At 44.7% G+C, this 20,432-nt stretch overlaps 1 long non-coding RNA gene across 1 annotated transcript; it reads right to left on the reverse strand.

The window, feature by feature from the left end:
* Positions 1–595: 595 nt before the first annotated feature.
* Positions 596–10,111, reverse strand: LOC141277612 (uncharacterized). The gene is made up of 2 exons (XR_012329252.1): positions 8,488–10,111; positions 596–2,881 (listed from the first exon to the last, which is right to left on the reverse strand). It is a non-coding gene; the product is annotated as an uncharacterized lncRNA (long non-coding RNA).
* Between the last annotated feature and the right edge of the window lie 10,321 nt (positions 10,112–20,432).

Raw genomic sequence — 20,432 nt, forward strand, 5'->3', positions numbered from 1 at the left:
CAGGGTATATGCCCAGTAGTGGGATTGCTGGGTCGTTTGGTAGTTCTATTTTTAGCTCCTTGAGGAACCTCCATACTGTTCTCCATAGTGGCTGTATCAATTTACATTCCCACCAACAGTGCAGGAGGCTTCCCTTTTCTCCACACCCTCTCCAGCATTTATTGTTTGCAGACTTTTGATGATGGCCATTCTGTCAGTCCCTAACATCTTGATCTATATTTTGGGTATCTGTGAGGCAAGTGATTCCCAGAGTTCTAGAGGGCTGGGTGTAGGGGAATTCAGGTGTTAGAGCACAGCCCCTGCCCCTTGTATGATATCGTTTGGGGCAGTGGGCCCAAACACTGGTCGGTGTCAGGGAGTAGCTGCCTCCTTTCCTCCTTTCCATGTCCTCCTATATCTCAGCAGAGACTTAACAACCACAATTTAAAAACACCAAGCACATTCTCCCATTGTTTTAAGCAAGATAGCATCTCAGCAGGCATCCAGGGCCAGAAGGAGGGAACAGGGCCGAGGGCCAAGCTCTGGGGATTGTCAGGTGTGGAGAATCTGCATTATCTCTGAGGCACCTCATCACCATCTTTCAGACTCTGATCTGTTTACACCTGCTGCCTAAGGTGGGAGGGGGTGGGTTACATTACTTTTTTGGAATGCAAACCTGGGACATATGAGACAAACGAGGTCCCTGGATAGATTTGGCCAAATATTCGATGAAGAGGGGAGTGCAAGAACAACTTTAGACTTTCTTTATACAGAAGGGGGCACCGCAGGTGCTAAGTCTGGGGATGTCGTGTGTGTGTGTGTGTGTGTGTGTGTGTGCACGTGTGTGCACGCACGCGTGTGAGTGTGTGTACTTGGGAAGCAGGGAGGACAGTAGGTGGGGTAGTTGCTCTCTGAATGGAGTGCGTGGCAGGGCTGGGGGAAGAGGAGAACAAAGCCGAACACTTTGGGGCAAGGTGTGTGTCCTAGGAGGTAACTTCCCTGCCTGGCCTGCAACTGCAGCATGCTCTGGAGAGGAAGGAAGCTCAGCCCAGGGGGGCAGGAGAAGAGGAAGGTGAGCATCTGCCAGGGGCCCATAGATACCACGGGAGCAAGGTTAAAGTTGCTGGGGGTGTCTCGCTGGGAGAAAAGAGCACCTGGATAGAGATTTGCAACTTGATTCTGGAAGAGAGTGAGACTCTAGCAATCAAGGAGTGAACATACCGGCTTACATTTTGAATTGCTTTAATTGAAGGAAGAAAGAGGCAGCAGGAGAATGAGAGCTGACACTGGACAGAGTTGAGTAGAGACGTCAGGACAGAGAGGATGAGGGATGAGGGTCAAGAACAGTGAGGACAGGAAGGAGAACACTGCCTAGAGATAAGTGGTAGTCTCAAGAGCACTCAAAACCCATTCGAACCATTGCCTGCTCCACGGGCAAGTTGAGCTGAGCCCATCCCCAGGTCTGTGAGGTTATCAGCGGCAAGCAGGATCCAGGCGGTGGCACCTACCCTGGGAGAGTCACCTGCCATCACACCTGTTCCTCTTCTCAAGCAGGGCTTCGGGGAGAATGGGCCAAGGGCTTCAGAGTTTAGGGACCCCTAGATCTCCCTGTGAGGCCTCCCACTAGATTGAGTCGAACCTCTCTTTGTGTGTGAGGTGGAGGAGAGCCTCAGGGTTTAACCCGTTCTTCCTCTTCCCCCACAAGTTCGCAAGCAGAAGCCTTGGGAACTTTGTCCTGTTCAGGTTCAAAGAGGAGCTTTATTTTCCCTCGAGAAGGAAGGGGCAGTGAGAAGAGGAGGAGGAGGAGCCAGGGAGAGCTAGCAAAGCGGCTTCCCTCTGGGCAAGAGATCTGGAAGCCACAGTGTTGTGAAAAGCAGCTGCCTGAGGGCGTCGCCCAGCCCAGCACCTCCTATGACACAGGCACTCCCATATCGTGGAGTGAAGGAATAAATGAGACATTTTTTATTCTTCCTCCCTTCGCCTTTCCTTTGAACCCTGAACCTGTGATAGACACTAGGGAGAGAGACGTTGGAGCAGTGAAGTTCAAAGAGGAAGGGAAGTGGTTACCCGCACAACTTTTCTTGCCTTCCTGAGCTCATCAGAGAGGACAGTGATAGGTTATGGAGCTGAGGTCATCACTGCAAAGATGGGATTTAGGCACCTTATCTGGAGGCTTCTTGTCTTAGTTCTGGCCACTATAGCAAATATCCCATAGACTGAGTGGCAACAACAGACATTTATTTCTTATCCTTCTGGAGGCTGGGAAGTCCAAAACCAAGGTGCTGGGCATTTTGGTTTCCGGTGAGAGTGCTCTTCCTGGCTTGCTGATGACTGCCTTCTGGCTGTGTGCTCACACTGTGGAAAGAGAGAGAGTTCTGGCATCTCTTCCTCTTCTTGTAAGGGCACTAATCCCATCATGGGGAGCCCCCCCCATGACCTCACCTGAGCCTAATTACCTCCCAGATACCATCACACTGTTAGGCTTTCAACGTGGATTTTGGAGGGTACACAAACATGCAGTCCATAACACATGTTTTTTTAATTTATTTTAGTTTTTGGCTGTGTTTGGTCTTCGTTTCCTGCGCGTGGGCTGTCTGCGGTTGCGGCGAACGGGGGCTACTCTCCGTTGAGGTGCGCGGGCTTCTCACTGCAGTGGCTTCTCTTGTTGCGGAGCCCGGGCTCTAGGCGCATGGGCTCCGGTAGTTGTGGCACACGGATTCAGTCGTTGTGGCTCGCGGGCTCTAGATCACAGGCTCAGTAGTTGTGGCGCACGGGCTTAGTTGCTCCACGGCATGTGGGACCTTCCCGGACCAGGGCTCAAACCCGTGTCCCCTGCATTGGCAGGCGGATTCGTAACCACTGCACCATCAGGGAAGCCCAGTCCATAACACTTGGAATTTTCCTGTTAGAGATGTATGGATACTTTAGCCAAGTTCTCACACTGATCACTGCTAGCACATAAGGCGGCCCCTCTGGGCAGATAAGTAGAACAAGTTTCCCTTCTTCTGGGCTGCATTTCTGTGCCAGGACACATGGCTTGATGAGGGGAATGTGGACTGCATTTCAGCTCCCGTTTGCTCTTTTAGCTGGGAGCCCTTGGACAGGGCTCTGTGCTGGCCCTTTAGGGTCCTCAGGATTCCACCGAAAGGGATGGAATTGCCTGAGTGGCACTGAATGGTCTAGAATGAGAAGTACGACCCTGGGATTGGTGGGGTCCCTGGCTCCCCGGCCCTGCTGGGTTTTGTTAACTGTCTTACACAGCTTCCATCCTCTAAAGGCATGTGAGGGGTGCAAAAGGTTGTAATAAAGGACTGTGTATAGGAAACCCTGTCCCTACATAGCACATTGCTGGGGCTTGTTCAGAGTAACCCTAAATGCTGGAGTCTGGGATTTGCCCTAACACAGAAACCCATTTACTTCTCAGTTGTCATTCAGACAATTATTCCCAGTAGAACTTTGCTTTCTGAAGCATTAGGCTTGGAGTAACACATTTCTGTCTTTGCAGCTCAGCTTCTGGGCAGTTATCGTTCAGGGAAGCCAGCAGGTTGAATCACAAGAGTCACACAGGTTTCTATAGCAGCAGTGTGATGTAATACACAGAGAATAATATGGCCTAGCTGTAGAGCTGGTTAAAGACAGCTTTGAGCCAATAGAAAATAAAAACTTCTTTGTGCACGGTGCCTTACAGTTCACTATATGGACCTGGGGTTCTGAGAAAAAAGAAACACACTCAAACGCATGCTCACACATTCACTCACACTTACACATTAAATCTGTAACGCGTATAAGCATTCTCACACATTCACTTACACAAACACTCACATGCTGACCCATTCACGCACAAATATAGTTACACATGCTCTTAACATTTTCACATCAACATGTTCACACACGTGGACATGCTCACCCATTTTTCACACAGGAACATGCGGGTGCAGTCACACGTAGACTCCTACACTCGCATTCACTCACACGTGAACATGCTCGCACATGGACGTACCTGCATATGTACTGAAACAAATGTGCTCAAACGCATACACACTCACAGATCACTGACACGTGAACAGGTTCACACGTTCACACAAATGAACATGCTCACATGTACGTGCATATTAACTCAGTCACACACAAGAACGTGCTCACACCCTGACAGACACAATAACATCCACTCACAAACTGATAGTCACTCGCACACAGACATGCTCACGTACACTCATACTCACACATCCACTCACACACATGATCACAGTGATGCTGTCTCACACACATAAAATCATACATTCATTCACAATTGCACTTGAACATACACCTATCGACTCACAGTCATTCCCACACGAACACACTCATGCTTTCAGTCACCCATAGGAGCACATTCTCACATTCCTTCACACGAATGAGCACAGTCACATTAACATGCGTATATGCGCAAACATGCGCACACATTGACTCACACGTAGATGCACTCATGACCAATCACGGGACACTCACACAGTCATGCAACCTAAGGTGTTAACATTGTCACGAACGTGAACGTGTTTTCACACACTAAACTGCTCCTCCATTTACTCACACACGAACATGTTCATATGTTAATCCACACATGAATACAGTCACATAGTCACATTCATGAATGTACACATATTAACACACATTTCAATACAATTACTCATATACTAACATGTTCATTCACACAGATACCCATATTCACACATTCACTGAATGAACATATTCACACTTTAACATACTCAAACACAGAAAAACCTTACACATTTATTGACACAAAGGAAAATGTTCACATAAATGCACATCCTTATATTCGATCACACGCACAAAGCTGCTCAGATACTCATGAGCACAAGCAGACGTTAACATGATCAAACAAACATATTGACATATTCACTCACATGAACTTGCTCACAGATCAATTCGCATGTACGGACACACCCCACATACACTTACAACTTCACTTAAAATTATACATCGTGCTCACATACGTAAACTTGCTTACACATTCAGCTGCACACAGGAAAAATAATTATACATCAATACCTTCACACACACCAGCTTTTTCATACCTTAATTAGTTCATGTGAACATGCTCCCTTACATGCACATGCTCACACACCTAGATATGAATGAATACACAAATTCATTTAAACACACACAAAACCTTTCACACTTGCACATTAACATGCCCAAACCACAAACGTGTTCAAACTTTCATTTACATATGTTCATGCTCAAACACACAAGTATATTCATTCACCCACACATGAATATACTTAAACATTAACATTCCCAGACACACAAACGTGCTCACGTTATCTCACTAACAAGTGGACACTCCCACTTTCACTCACATTTGCACATAAACACTCACACACACACATTCTCATGGACTTACATACAGACGTGACTGTACACTCACACACTTACTCCCTACCTCCACTCACACACATTCACACATGGACATGCTTTCACATTTATTTAAAAAATAACATGCACACACACACATCACTCATGCATGAACAAGTTCACACACATGAACACGTTCACATATTCACACAGCCTACATGCTCATAAACCCACATGCTCTCACGTTTATTTAAAAAACAGCATTCACGCACACCCCAAAACACTCATGCACAGACATGGACACGATCACACCTTCACATATAGACAGGATCATATTCACTCACACAATTTCTCACACGCAAACTCACATACACTCACACACTCACAGTTGCACATAGACATGCTCACATTATCACTTCCACACAAATGAACACACTTTTAATCACAAACATAATCGCATTGACTCACAGAAACGAACACACGCGTTAACATGCCCCTACACACCAGTATGTTTACATATTCATTAACACACACATGTTCCTGTATTCACTTAAACTTGCATTTTAATAATATTCACCCGTATATATGTGTGTGTGTGTATATATATATATATTTATATGCTCCTGCATTTACTGACATAAACATTTTTGCACATTTACTCAGACACAAACGTACAAAAAGACAAATACAAAGCATGCATTCACTCACATTCATGAACACACCTGATATGCTTCCACATTCATTCAAACACGGGAACATGATCACATGTATATACTTACACAGTCATTTGCACACAAACATGAACATGTTCACATATGCACACAGTGAACCTGCTCATAAACTCACAGGTACCCTCATTAACACAGTCATGTACATGCATCTGATCAACATTCTCACATGCACATACACTCATGCATTGACTCAGAAATAGATGCACACATTAACAAGCTCACAAAAATGAATACGGTTACACATTCACTCACAGATGAACATGCTACCATCATGCACATGCTTACAAATTCGCTCATACACGTGAACACACAGAAACACACATTACCACACTGACGTGTGAACAGGCTCCATTCACTCTTACACACAGACATGATCACATACATCCACAAGTTACACGTTCACTCATATGAACGTGCTCACAGACTTACTCCCATTCCTAGATAGACTGACATATGCACACATTCGTTCCAATACAAATATACTCAATTTAACATGGTTATGCACTCACTCACCCACCCGAATATGCCTCACGTATACGGTGTCACTCATACATTTACTTACGTGCATCAGCCTACTCATCCTTAAGATGTTTACACCCTCACATGCACACTCAGTCGCACAAACAAACACGGTTGCAAATTCCTTCACCCACATAGACATCCTTACATATAATCATTTGCACACACACGAACATGCTCACATATACAAGTGTGATCACTATTCACTCACACCCACAGCATATTCTTCACATGAACACATTCACAAATTCACTGAGATATAAGAAATGCTCACATACTTGCACACAGCCAAAAATTCTCTAACATCGGAGCATATTCACTGACTCACGAGCATACTCACAAATTTCCTCACGTGCATAGACACACTCATATATGATCATACCCACATTCACTCACACAAAATCCTCGCATGTCCACTAACCTGTGAACATGTTTACAGATTCATTCACATACAGACATTCATATATGCTGACAACAGTACACTCAGTTTCACTTATACGTGCACAGGAACGTGCTCGCAAACAGCAACACTTTGATGCAGTCACTTGAACACAGATTTTCTCCAGTCATCACAAAGCTCACACCTTCACACACAGATACACTCAAACTCACAAGCATATTCTCATATATTCACGAAAATGCACTCACACATTAACAAGCTTACACAAATGAACAGTTACACGTTGACTCACTCATGAAAACGTGCTTACACATGCATTCCCTCAAACTTGCTCCCACATTCACTCACACACACTCATATATGCTCACAGTTGCGTACTCACATTTCCCCACACACAGCACATTTACAAACAGCATCATACTCATACTCTGACAAGTGCATATGCTCACACTTACCATGAAGTTCACACATTTTACTCACACACATAGGGATGCTCAGGTATACCCCCACACACACACCTGCACGTTAACTCACAGAAATCTACTCCACTTTCACATGCTCACAAACACACTCACTCACAGACACACACACGTACGAGTATGCTAACATCCATGCACGTGCTCACGAATTCACTCATACATATGAAAAGTCCCATTTACTTCAACACACAAACTCATATTTTAAAAGGCTCCCACGTTCGCTCTCACACCTGTGCTTATATACATGCGCAAGGTCCCATTCACTTGCACAAACATGCTCACACACTCCTTTGCTTACAATAACTGCTCACATTTCACTAGAATGTGCTGACACACTGAGTCACAGTCATTTACACTTACATACTTACACTCATTCCCTCACATACAGAGCTACATGCTCCCAACTAGGAATGTGCTCACCCTCACCAAGAGCCTCACACATTCACTCACATACACTCACACATTCATTCATTCAAATACACTAGTGTAGTTGACCCTTGAACGACACGGGTTAGGGGTGCTGACCCTCCACGTGCAGTTGAATACGTATAACGTATAGTCCGCCCTGTGTATATGAGGTTCCTCTGAATCCAGGGTTCTGCATCTGCTGATTCAACTAATCGCATATCGTGTAGTACGGTAGTATTTGCTATTGAAAACATCTGCATATACGTGGATCTGTGCTATTCAATCCCCTGTTGTTTAAGGGTCAGATGTATTTTTCAAATGTCAGACGGGACTTCCCTGGCGGTGTAGTGGTTAGGACTCAGCACTTTCACTGCCGTGGTCTGGGGTCAGTCCCTGGACGGGGAACTGACATCCTGCAAGCTGTGCAGCATGGCTCCCCCCAAAAAAAATATCAGGCAAATAAACATGCTTACATTTTCACTCACACCCACAAACATGCTCATATCCATGCACATGGTCACCTGTTCTCTCATGCATATGAAGATGCACAAACATTTACTTAATCACACAAATAAATTCCTATTAACACACTCATACTGTACTTGAAAAGGCTCACCCATTCGTTCTCCAACACGGACATTGTTGTGTAAAGGAGCCAAAGTTGTCCTCTCTTTCCTTCTTCACAGCAGGCTGGAACCCATTAGCTCAAAAGCCCAGCCACACCAAACTCAAGTTTTACACATTCATTTGCTTTGAATATATTCCAAGTAAGTAGATTTTAATCCATTCAGAGCTTGCGTGCTTTGTATGCCATGCAAAACTGCAGCCAACACCTGTTAGCTATAGATAAGATAAAGCCTGTAGTTATAAAAGACCCCACAGCACTGCTGCCCTCTGGTACTCTCCGACCCAGAGGCTCCCCATCATGCTACTGAGTGGTGTCACCTGAACACACTAGTCCTCTCTCTGAACCTGCTCTTCCCTGGCATTTCCCTTGCTCTTCTTTCCTGAGTGGTGCTCCCACACAGTAGCCTCTGGAAGTTCTCCTGTTATTAAGACACTTCCCGTGCATGCAAAGCTGTGAAAGCATCCTCCAGATAAAGGTCATCTTGTGCTACTGCCACTTTCTGGTGATACTTTAGTCTTTGATCAGCCCCTAAATCCCTCGCACTCATTACTCGTGTTGATGAGGAAAGTGGAGGAGTTGGGTGATAATCAAGAAATCAATATAGGGTCCACCCAGTCAGGAGGAGTATCCATTGGCAAAACAATCCTGGACAGTCTTAAGTGGTTGGGACTCAAAATGTGGAACTCCCCCATGTCAGTTTGGCATGGCATTGCTCTGTGCTGTATTACACTTTATCTGTATGTATGGTGTCTCCCTGTGTGTCATTAGCCTGGTCAAGCAGCAGCAGCAGTATTTGAGCCAACCCATGCCACTGTAACTGAGTTTTGGGGATCAGAGGCACTGGGCTCCCCAAGAAAGATCCGCCCAGCCACCTGGGTCCCTCACTAGGCAGGTACTAGACGTTGTAAGACCTGTGGGCCCAAATAGGAAAAGGGGAGGAGTGCGGGCCTCTGGACCAAGAGTGGGCTACCTCTGATCCCATAACAGGCTCCCTGTAGCTGGGCTGGTGATCTGGGGTGCTCTGAGGTGAGAGGACATCCTCATGGCCGGGGCGCGGCTATGGCAGGTAAATGAGTCAATAAGGCAGAGGTGTCAGGCCGAGGCTGGTCTCTTAGGACATCTTTGTGAACAGCTAGCCTGTCTCTGCTGCTGTCTCACTCTGACCTGCTGTTGCAGATGGCATCTTTCTAGGCCCTCCCCCAAAGGATGTGGGCTAAAAAAAGCATTACTTAGAATGACTGAATGCACGGAAGTGAATATTCCTGCTGCTCCCAGGACTTGAAGGAGGTGGCTGTCTTTTTTGTTTTTTGTTCTTTTTGGCTGCACGGCACGTGGGATATCAGTTCCCTGACCAGGGATCGAAGCCGTGCCCACTGCAGTGGAAGCGCAGAGTCTTAACCACTGGACCGCCAGGGAAGTCCTGGAGGTGGCTGTCTTAATGAACACATGCTCCAAACCACAAGACGTGTCGGGCTCTGTTCACTGTTGTTTTTGCTTGGAGCCTTAACTCCTTTGGAAGTCGAGACAAATTGGAGAACCCTGGGAAAAGAGGTCTGGTGCCCTCTAGAAGAAAAGGCAGTGCAATACCATCCTGACAGTTATTTATCCTCTGTTTTGCTGGTAACCACTCACAAAGTAATAAAGACAGAAAAGACAAAGTAGGAGGGCTAAGGAGGTGAGGTGTGCTCTCATTTGGAGGAGGAAACGTATCCTTTCTCTCACCCATCCCTGAGTCCCAGTCTCTCCTTAGGGACATAGCCGAAGAGCCAAATGAAAAAAGGGCTCTCTGGCTGTATAGAATCTGGGGGACAGTGAGCTCCACCTAGCAGGGAATGTAATTAATCAATTGACTGCCATACTATGGGATGGGAAAATGGTATCCCTACTGAAGTATCTCACGCAATTAGTGCAGAAGCTAGGAATGGTCCCGGAGGAGGCCTTGGAGATAGATAGATAGATAGACAGATAGATAGATAGATAGATAGACAGATAAGTAGGTAGAGACGTTGTTGATGTAGATTTTTATTTCTCAGAATGCTGCCCACCCTACGTTAGGCCTCATAGTGATCCTGGGCAACCTCTTAAAGGAAAACATTAGCCTCCAACAGCTGGGGATGTTGGGATGGGCTTATCAGGCGACAGATGGCATGCAGCCTGGTGATTTGCCAAGTCTCGAGGAGGCTGAATTTTGTCCTGAGTCCACCAAGTTGTTTCTCAGGGGGTGCTCCTGAAAAGTGTAAGTCCTCTTTCCTGACAGTGATGGCTCATCCTGAGACAGTTCAAGAGGACATAGCTGCCCTGGATTTAACAGAAACTCACGAAAGACAAATTCAAAGTCAAGTGCTGCCTGTTAACAATACCCCACCTGGCCTAAATCAAAATTATTCTCCATAGAGCGATTGCCCCCTTCCTCGGCCAAATAAACCACTTAAAACCAGGCCCCCTCTTAAGCGTGAACCCTGAAATGAACTAGAGACATTGCTTGTATTGGACCCTAAGGGACAAGGAGCCCAGAGATATTAGATGATCTCTGGTAAATCTGTGGAGCAATTAAAATATTTACTAAAGTCAGACTCCAACCTGGCCAGGCTTTTCCTTCAGAGACAACCTTACCTTCCATGTCTGCCCCTGACCTCTGCCAGTGGCAAGGACCTGCTCCCACATCAGGACCCATTGGTCTCAAAGCAGGCCTCTTCTGGCCGACAGTAGCCCTTTTACCACGTGAACTGTAAACTATTAACAACACTGGCTGGCTCCGGTGGACACAGGTGTCAAAGCTCCCTAATCCCAGGAAGCACTCATACTTTAAAGCACCACCCCCCTCCCCGTGCCAGGAGATGCCGGGCTTTGGAGGAGAATTAATTGAAGCCATCATTATCTGCTTAGGGTTTTTTTTTAACTTTCTGTGTGGCGTGCGGGCTTTTAGTTCTCCAACCAGTGATCGAACCCACGCCCCCTGCAGTGGACGTGCGGAGTCGACCGCTGGACCGCCAGGGAAGTCCCATCTGCTTAGCTTTTAACATGGGCTTAGTTTTACTAAAAGATGCTTCTGCGCTGGTTGTTCTCTGAGACTCTTTTCCCATTACTGGAATGGACTTCCTCAGTCAGCAGGTAACCTCATGAAACAAGCCTAAGGTTTCGATGCCACTGGTGGGCGCTGGCCAGCGGGAACCAGTTCACCTTCCTCTACCCGTGTAAGAGGTACTGAGTAAAAGGAAAGCACTGAAGGATTGTGGCCTGTCCTAGCTGACTTAGTTAAAGGAATGCATTCCCACCTTTCAGTTCTCTGGTATGGCCTGTGCTTAAAGCCACTTCTAATGAGTACAGGCTGTCTGTAGACTAGAGAGAGTTAAACAAGGCTGCTCCCTGTATTAGAGCCCCTCTACCATGAATTGTTCCCTTAATGAATGACAATCAGAATAACACTGGTGAATGGTTCAGAGTCATAGACTGGGCTAACATGTTCTCTTTGTTAAATATCACACTTTGCCTTCCCCTTGGAGGATCAACAGTACACCTTTTTCCCAGTGACCTGTGGGGTACATGAATGCCCCTGTGATTGCCCGTGGCATTTGCATTCGGGACCTAGATGCTTGCTCGGCGCCAGCCACCTCCTGCAGAGACTCAGCTCTGGCATTGTATCGATATCCTGGTCACTGGACCTGGCCAAGACTCTGTGTCACACACCATCACAGCTGTGAGTGAACACCTCCCTGAGAGGGGATGGGCAATTGCCCGCCATGAGGTACAAGGCACCTCCTAGGTTGTTAAATCTCCGGGCTATGTTTGAAACTCAGAAGGGTAAACTAGTCGCAGTTGGGTGAAAGAAAAGCTCCTAGTGCTCCAGCCAACCTCCCAGATTGGTAAAGAAGGCCCAACATTTGGTAGGCATGTTTGCATTCTGGTGCCAACCTCAAATATTTGCTGGCCCCCATCTACGGAGTCACCCATTGGCCCTCCACTTTTCCGTGGGGACCTGAGCCACAGCAGGCACTAGATAAACTAAAGAAGGCTACCATTTCAGCTCTCCCACTAGTGCTCTGAGGGCAGGACTTACAATTGGAAGTTTCGGCCACCCTAACGTTCACTTATGGGAGCCGCTGGACCAAATGTCCGTGGGCCTTTGGCATAAGTGACTCCCAGACTCAGTCCAAAGGTATTGGCCAGTGGAGAGGCAGCTTCTGGAGGTGCACTGAGCCCTTATTGAAACTGAAGGCTTTACTGGAGCAGAGCCAGTTGTCCTGTGGTTTGAGATTCCTGTTATGTCCTGGGTAGTGGCAGAAGCTCCCCGTAGAGCAACAAAGGCCTCTGCTCAAATGATAATGGGATCTACTGGACTGAGCTAAAGCTGGCCCTACTAGAGTGCTGCAGCTCCATGAGAAAATCACCACATACCCTGCCACTGCAGTTAATTTACCATAACCTCCCGGCCTTCTATACAGGCCTTCCATTAGTGTATCCATGCAAGGCACAGGCCTCTCCTCATATTATTGAGGGCTTGACAGAATAGCTTTTACAGCCCTTGGGGCTGCCGCACAAGTTATCCCGTCAGACCAAAGTTCCCACATCCCTGTAAAGCAAACCAGCAATGGGCATTACAAGAAAACATTGCTTGGGGTTGTCACCTATCCTATCATCTTCCAGTAGCAGGGATCATGGAAAGACATAATGGACTTTTAACGCAAGGGCTGTTGAGAGAACTTGGAGGGCAGTGGCCCTTCAAGTGCTCAAAAATACTGCCCACGGTCCAGATTATATTAAGTTCATGCCCCTGTGGCATAACTACACCATATCTAAATTCACAACAAATGACGAGACGCCCAACAGAGACATTTCTATCTCTGCCGGTGTACACATCCACAGCAGACACGACCCGGTTGTCAGTTTTCACAGACATGGGAGCCCAGGCACTGCCATGCACAGAAAAGAAACTTTCACCAGGTACTTTCATCTTTCCTTTCTCCCTCATAGAAAACCCGGAGCTTAGCCACTTCCTTCGTGATCCTGATGAGAACCTGACGTGGACCAGTGATTCTGAAAGCATCCTTAGCCTGTGTTTGTTCGTCATCCAGTATAAGCCAAGCAAACTACCCACCACTTTCTGGAGAAAGAGGTGTCCTTATCTGCCATCCATGTACTTTGCTCCACTAAAGGCACTGTGGAACCCAGGGGGTGGAACGAAACCTCTCCCAGACGAGGTAACCCCATGTGAACAATACCCAGGGACAATCAGGTCCCCTACTGATGGCTACAGGTGACCTCCAACCTTAATCCCTACCCTGTTAGTATGCCCCTTCTTACCTGAGGAGTTACTGCCCTTGCCATTGTTGACTATCTGTCTATTTGCGGTTCACCCAGCCTTAGTAATCCACACACTTCTGTTGACAGGGTGTGTTGGAAACAGTATACCACATGCACACAACAGGGACTCTTACAACATAGGTCAGACTGGGGACAATGAGAGCCATGCTGTTGGCTATTCAGGTTGGTCAATCCTACCGACATGACCACAGATACCAACGCTGAGGCTAGCGACCTTCTCCTGTCTCTTCTACTACTAGCAACACCCATTCTGGCTAAGCCAGGCTCTTCGGATAACACTTAATGACTCATAGATGCCTTCTAAACCCTCAGGGCCAACTTTCACCTCAAATCAGATGAGACCCAGTGTTATGAAGTAGTGCCATTAAGCAAATAGAGCCACTACCTCTTGAGTCTTATTTAAGGCATGCCCAGGGAGAGTATGCACCCGGTAGAACAGCCAGCATGCTTGTGATCAGTGTAATCATATTAAAAATGCTGTAATGAAGAGCCATACCGACAAACTCTATGGGGTTACAATTAGATAAAATTATAGCTCTTACTAATGCCTGGCATAATGATGAATGTAAACGCTGCCCAAAACGTATACCTTAACAACTATTGGTCTCTTTTCTTAGTAGTTATAACTATTTCTCTCTCTCTAGCACAAGTCCCATTTATTGAAGCTTGCACTAAAAAAAATTACACTAAGTGACCAAGGGCAACTTATCATGAATTTCCCCCGGGTTGGTAGGTCATATTTTATATATAAATACACACACACACACACACACACTATATATATATAATATATATATATTATATATATATATATATACACACACACACACACACACACACACACACTATATATATATACACACACACACACTATATGTATATATATATATATATACACACACACACACACACAAGGAAAGGAATGTATACAACATAATACCCAGGACAAGGCATGTCTAAAATGTCAGGAGCTTCATCCAGTTTGGGAATTCTTTCCTAACCTAACGTTCTTACAATACCACCTTCAAGATTTACATCACACTCAGTGGGACTGGGTTCTTCAACAGCTGCAGCACTTACTGCCCACAGTAAACAATCACAGCTTTTGGGTGTGACAGCAAAGACAGTTCTCATGAAAACATATTTGATCCCATGGAGAAATCTAACCAGTCTCTGCATGGGATTTTTTGTTGTTGTTGTTGTTTTGCGGTACACTGGCCTCTCACTGTTGTGGCCTCTCCCATTGTGGAGCACAGGCTCCGGACGCTAAGGATCAGCGGCCATGGCTCACAGGCCCAGCCGCTTCATGGCATGTGGGATCTTCTCAGACCGGGGCACGAACCCGTGTCCCCTGCATCGGCAGGCGGACTCTCAACCACTGCGCCACCAGGGAAGCCCTACGTGGGAGTTTTTCCATCCAAATTGACAGCTACTTGGTTACAACGTTTACAAAATTTGTCAGGCTTACCAAGACCATCGTTAATAAGCCCTTGGGAAAGACTTGAGGGAAATTGCAGCCCAATGTTACTCTTCTGGGGGATCTTAAAACATATACATCCCATCTTACAGAATAAAAATGAGAAGCCCAGTGGCAAAGGTAATGTGGGAGGAATCTATTGGTATCGTTACATGACCAGCTCCCAAGAGGCCACGTCTGAGGCTGTTAAAGCTATACAAACAGCTGCCCAAGAAAAATTTCCCCTAGAATGGAAGCAGTGGAACAGGTAGCCCTGCACTGAAATTCAGCAGCCTTGTGATAAACAGGGACAGAAATGGGACAAATGTACAGTCTGTTTTTGCAATCACTTGGCCCACCCAGCTGTTTGTTACTGGTAGTTGGCAGGAAACTCAAGCAACAATCGCACCACTCTGAGCAAGAAAGAACATACATACAATTGCCCACCAAAACAAACCTGCATGTTGCCTTAGTCACAGCAATGTATAAGATGGCAAATTTAAGCACATTCTGCTTACACAGTCATTTATTCACACAAACTTGGTCACATATTCACTCAATAAAATGAAGATGCCCACGGATTCACTCACACACACAAACACACACACTCAAGTATGCTCACATGTAAAACTCACACATTCACTCACATGCACACATTAACACAGTCACAAACAGGCATGCTCACATATTCACTTACCCACAAACATGCTCACACACCATGAAGTTCACACCTTCACTCATGCATATGGATACACTCAGATAATTCATACACACTCACATGTTCACTCATTCAAATGTAATCAAACATTAACAAGCTTACACGATCAAACACACTTAAAGGTTCACATGCACATGTTCACACACTCACTCACAGGTTTACTAGCACTTGTAGATACCCTGGTTTACGAACATGTATCTACATATTCAGACACCCAGATATATTTGAAATACCATGTTCACGTACATGACAGTGCTTACGAATTCATTGCACACGTGAATATGATCGCATATGCAAGATCACTCACGTTCCTTCACACACATCAGCACACTGACACGTTCACTCCCACACAGTGGTGTGCTTGGTGTTAATGGGCTCACACAATCAACAATCTCATGCACACAAACATGCTCACAAATTCATTCACATACATAGTGACTCTCCCATAAATTCACTTTCACACATATCCATTCTCCCTCTCCCATTAATGTGCTCACATATACAAACATGCTCACTATTTACTCACACAATAAGATACTCAAGAATTCATACAAACACAGACTCACATATATGCACACGTTCACACATTCACTCAGTCACATGAATTTGCTCACAAATTCACTTACACACTGGCACACTTGTATTTGCTTACATGGACACAGCCACGTATTCACTTATGCACATGCATTAGCCTGCTCACAAACTAAAATACTCACATATTCAGTCACACACAGATATACTCTCACTTTATCATGCTACTTGCACCGTCACTCACGTGTAGACGTATCTTTACACGTTTATTCACCTACAAACACACTCAATCCCTCACACACATGAACATGCTCACACAGTCACCCACAGATGAACACTCTCAAAGAAGGGCGTGCGTATATATTTATTCACTGTTAACATCAAACAAAGTTACTCTCACACAGAGACAAACTCACGTATACTCACAAACACGTGCTGATGCTCATCAACAGTCACACGTATGAACTTGATCACACATGCAGTCACTCAATATGTAAATATACTTACATGTTAAGTCCCCAGAGTGCCTGCTCCACATATGAACATGCTCCCACATTCCCGACAGAAATTATTATCCCACATATTACACACTCACACGTTTACTTGCATACAAATTCACTCACGTAGTCAAATACACCCACACGTTAACTGTCTGACAGACAAATAACATTCATATATTCATTCACTGGCATGAACACACTTATATGTATGCTCAGTGACACTCATAAAATATGTTGACACGTTTATTCACTCAAACTGGCTCACCCAGTCACTTAAATGAACATGGTTACAGTATCACTCACGCACAAGACATTCATATGTGTCTCATGTACATACACATTCCCTCACAGGTTGTGCATGTAAACACAAACAGGGACATGCTTACACATTCACTTGCAAATGAACATGCTTCCAAACGCACACTCACACTTTCACTCCCAGAAATATATTCTTCCATTAAGAAGCTCACATACATAAACACACTTGCAACATTCACTCACACACCCCAGAATGCCCAAACATCCATTCCCTCATACAACCATGTTCACAAATTTATGTACTCACCGATACATGCTCATTCACTCACTCAGACGAACAACTATTACTCAAACCAACATGGCTACACACATGAAATGCTCACACCTTCACTCACTCGTGAAAATATGCTCATATAACCATATGTTCATTCACTCATATATCAACACTCATATATTTACTGATGTGTGTACTTTAATTTAGGCTCACATGCATTGACATGTTCACTTACAAACACAAACATGGTTTAAAATTGGCTTGCACACGTAGAGATTCACATATAATCACTTGCACATATTCTCACACCCAGTCACAGATGCATATCAACATATTAAGTATAAAACTTGATTACCATTCACTCATATATATGTTCAAACACACAAATAAACTTGTGAATTTACTCAGACACAAAAATTGATAATATACATGCACAATACACATTGTTACTTATAATAACATGCTCACAATTCACTCCAAAGGGCACAGTGACAGATTAACTCACAGTCACACTCCTGTACTCATGAACAGACTTACACATTCTGTCACTTGCACAAACATGTGTGAACATTCAGTCACATGAGCATGATAATACATGTATTCACTCACGTGAACACGCTCACAAAATCATTCACACACTAGACAGACTCATTTGCACTTATATGTACATACACTGTTTTCGAAAGATTTTTTTATGATGTGGACCTTTTTTTTTATAGTCTTTATTGAATTTGTTACAATATTGCTTCTGGTTTCTGTTTTGATTTTCTGGCCGTGCGGGATCTCAGCTCCCCGACCAGGGATTGAACCTGCACCCCGTGCATTGGAAGGCAAAGTCTTAGCCACTGGACTGCCAGGGAAGTCCCTGTATATACACTTTAACTTCCATAAAATAACATGATCACAAAAGGAGGATGCTCATGTCTTTATTTGTCCATGAACATGCTCATACTTACAAACACTTACACAATCGCACACAAATACCCCCACACATTAACATGCTTAAAGGTGAACACCTGTTCACTCACAACATGCTTACAAATTATTAACACACATAGACGCACTTACCTCTACATTGTCACACATTCAATCCCACAGACTTGGTCACACATTTATTTGTTCACAAGAACATGGCCACGAATTCATTCACACGCAAGACACACTCATACATGCTTACGTTCACTCGCTCACACCTTCTCTCGTTAATATATATAAACACACAAACAAGGACATACTCATACATTCAGTCACACACGGGCATCCCCATCTTAACATGATCACACGCTCAAATGCTAACACATTCAATCAAACACACACATGTTAAAAAGTCATTTGCATATATACTCTTAGATATGATGATTTATACAAATCACGTGTCCAGTCTTACTCCCGTATTTACTCATTCACATGCACAAACATCTCAGTGTTCACTGACACACACCTACCTGTTCTCACCCATGACCATACAGATTCACTAAAACAAATTCATGCTCTTATACAGACGTATTCACGTATTCACTAACACAAACGTCCTCAGTTCTCACACACATGTAGACACACTCAAATATGCTACCACCAGTGCACGTATTCCCTCATTCACCTGAACATGTTCACAAATGTATTCACAAAGAAGACACAGATCTCACATGAGCACATTCCCTCATTTACACACATTAGCACACTCAAAAATAGGGCCGTGCTCACACATTAACTGGCACAACATGCATTCTCACAAACTCATACTTACAGAGACACAGTCATATAGACTGTGTTCACACTGAAGCCATTCGCTTACACAGGCACATTAACACACTCATAAACAGAAATATGCTTACCTATTAACTCTCACACAAACATGCTCACACTCAGCATCAACTCAAACATTCACTTACACACAAAGTTTCACTCGCAGATTTAACATACAATACACTCTCACCTTAACAAGCTCATGAAAACAAATATACATGTTCACTCACACAAACATGAAAATATATATGCACATGCTCACAAGTTCCACACACTTGAACACCCCCATTTATTCAACACTCAAATATTCTCACATAACACACTGTAAGACATGAAAAAGTTCACAAATTCACTCTCACAAATGTCCATGCTTACATATATGCACATGCTCACACATTCACTTATATTAACATGTTTCCTATTTGCTCACACAAATGAACATGCTGAAAAATTATTCATGCATATAGACACATTCATGTACTTTCCCACCCACATGCTCACACATTCACTCACTACAAATGTGCTCATACCTCATACCCTCATGTGAACATGCTCACAAATGTGCTCAAATACATAGACATAACAGATACCCAGTCACCCACACTGTAAACAATTCACTCCATACAAACATGCTCAAACATCCACTCAATCACATGAGCATTCCTACAAATTCACTCACACAAGGACACGAATATAGGGCTTCCCTGGTGGCGCAGTGGCTGAGAGTCCGCCTGCCGATGCAGGGGACATGGGTTCGTGCCCCGGTCCGGGAAGATCCCACATGCCACGGAGCGGCTGGGCCCGTGAGCCGTGGCCGCTGAGCCTGCGCGTCCAGAGCCTGTGCTCCGCAACGGGAGAGGCCACAACAGTGAGAGGCCCGCATACCGCAAAAAAAAAAAAATCAGTATGAGATCAAGATTTCATTTAGGATTTGAATTTGGAAAGACCAAATATCACAAGTTGTTAGAAATAGCAAAAGATTTGTACACTTGGCTAAATAGAATCATGGGTCACTAAGAAACTATTTGGCCACCTATTTTACCGGAGTACTAATAAAAGATTTCAAAAGTAAATATTGGAAGTAATGTGATTAAAAACAGCTTTCTGTCTTTTAGAAGTAAGAAGACT

Source organism: Tursiops truncatus, chromosome X (assembly GCF_011762595.2).
Source record: "Tursiops truncatus isolate mTurTru1 chromosome X, mTurTru1.mat.Y, whole genome shotgun sequence".
Taxonomy (NCBI): domain Eukaryota; kingdom Metazoa; phylum Chordata; class Mammalia; order Artiodactyla; family Delphinidae; genus Tursiops; species Tursiops truncatus.